Genomic DNA, 2,482 nt, shown 5'->3' with positions numbered 1-2,482 from the left:
GAACTCTCACGAGCTGTTTACGCCGGTAATCGACAATTCGATACGATTCAAGATTTAAAGGAGTGCATTAGAAGAGAATGGGACAGACTTCCACAAAAAAAAAAATAAAAAATTTATACAAATCTTTACCGAGACGAATGGTGGAATTAATACAAACAAAGCAAGTCTGACACATAACTAAATTGATAAACAATGTCATTTTGTTTGTAAGAATTTCTATTGTTTTCAGAATTAGTTCAAGTGTGCTATCTTTTCGCCGTTCTGAAATATGATAATTATATTGAAACTGGAAGGACTGTCATTATTTTCATTTTTCACTTTCGTATTATGTTATTTAAGTAAAATATATACATGTATTATTAAATGTTTATAGAACTTTGAGCTTAAATATAAACTTTTATAAAATTTATTGTTGTGCTATCTTTTTGTCCGGGAGTGTATACCCTATCGGTAAAACAGATTCCAAAATATCTGTTAATTCGAAATGTAGAATTACATGGCGATAAAAGACCCAATGGCCTTCCACCCTTCGACCTCGGTTGTATTCCCGCCTCCCAAATTTTACTTTGTCAATTTGCGCAATAATATAAAAAATGTGGAATATTATAACTGAAGAAAGAGTTGAATTCGTACTCTAGACCGAAAATATGGGTCCAAACCCACTTTGAATCACTTTGATTTTGTCGGGGGCGGATAATAGAGCAGTGCGTAGCGTAGCCGACTAGATATGTGCTCTTAAAATTTCTTTTACCAATCTTGACAGCCTAGCTATTAATTTCTTCATTCTACCCATTCAATTTATTTTCTTTTGTAATATCTTGTTATAAATATTTTTCAGATGTTGAATATTTTTTCTGTTTAAATTAAAACTAATGATATACAATTTAATGTTATTAAATATTACTAACTGTAAATACACATCCGAAGTAGAATTTAACAACAAAAGATTGTATAGTAATAATTTACGATATTATATTATATTAATTATTCATTGAAGGTGGTAAGTGCTCAGATATTTATGAACGGGGGTAATCAAAATATATTTGACCAATAATTCGTTAAACATCTCACCAATAATAATCGAAACGAATTATACTATTTTTTTCATTTACAATATATTCACGTGCGATTATAACTGCGTTCACAAATCTTGGCGTTCGGACTATTAAATTTTTTATTGTTTACGGGTTAATATTGTTCCACTTTGTAGTAATTCCCGTAAATGTTTTAAATAAACATAACACAGCGAAAATGCATCGCATACATTTTTTGTTATTTAAAGAATTGAAATACTTAATTTATTCAACGGCATACTGCTATTGTACATTAAATACATACACGTTATATAACATCTTGAAATTAAAATCACATGACCGGTATTAACTTACATTGTGTGCCACAAATATATTAGAAATGGCAAGTATCTTAATATACAGTTAAAATAGGTTCCTGTTGATAGATATTGATATTATCAAGTAGATTGAGTGTTCAATTATTAACTTAAGCAACTAAAATGATGAAAAATAAAGTAATTTTTGAGAACCAATTTCAAAGAAATTAATAAAAATTTAAATTTTGTGTGCGTTTTAAAGCGCTGCAAGCTTGCTCAAAGCGTTATTTGAACAAATGATTTTTAATGCAATTATTAAAGCGATATGTCGCAAAATTGTGGACACGGTAACCGAAATTTATACCACACCTACATCAAATTAATAAACGCAATCCTCGACGAAATAATTGAAATGGAACGTATGAACTACTAAGCCTCGCTAACAACAACGCATCTCCCTTTGACATGCCAACAGTATGATCAAAGAGAATTCTATACACGTCCATGGCTTTGACAAATCACGCGGTTTGTGATTTACTAGGGTATTATGTCGTATGGATTTGTTTTATACTAAGTTGTTATTTATATATTGCAAAGATAGAAGTGTAGCACGGATAGACGTAAGAAACTATTCTAATCTATCAGGTTGTACATATCGACGCGAGTATGAAGTTTCTCAACAGAGTTCATTCTCATTCTATGTTATGCGAACGCAAACAAACAAGATCTTCCTCGTTGACACCTTAGAGAGTAGTGCTTCGCGGCAAGCGTCACTCGGCACATTGGATTGGGAGTTTTAAAATTGTTGAACAATTATTGCATTCAAAGGAAAATAATGGAACCCAGGCACTGGAATAAAGAACAATTTTAAAATGTATATATGAAGGAAATTCAGGAATTCTCTTATTTGCAGAAACTCAGCGTGTTACTCTTTTATAATATTGTTCCTACTCATCAGTAGTTAGTTAGTTAGTTATAGTTTATTCTCTTTGCGGAGTACATGCAGACCTCCGCTCCGCTTACATTTCTACCTCTTAACACTACTTATACAACTAAGCCTTACTTCTATACCTTACATCTAACTTTTCATTCCATTCACACCTGCGAGAGAGAGAGAGAGAGAGAGAGAGAGAGAGAGAGAGAGAGAGAGAG

The sequence above is a fragment of the Hylaeus volcanicus genome, chromosome 8, assembly GCF_026283585.1.
Source record: "Hylaeus volcanicus isolate JK05 chromosome 8, UHH_iyHylVolc1.0_haploid, whole genome shotgun sequence".
Classification (NCBI taxonomy): domain Eukaryota; kingdom Metazoa; phylum Arthropoda; class Insecta; order Hymenoptera; family Colletidae; genus Hylaeus; species Hylaeus volcanicus.
The sequence above is the reverse complement of the archived record's forward strand: the minus strand, read 5'-3'. Positions refer to the sequence as shown.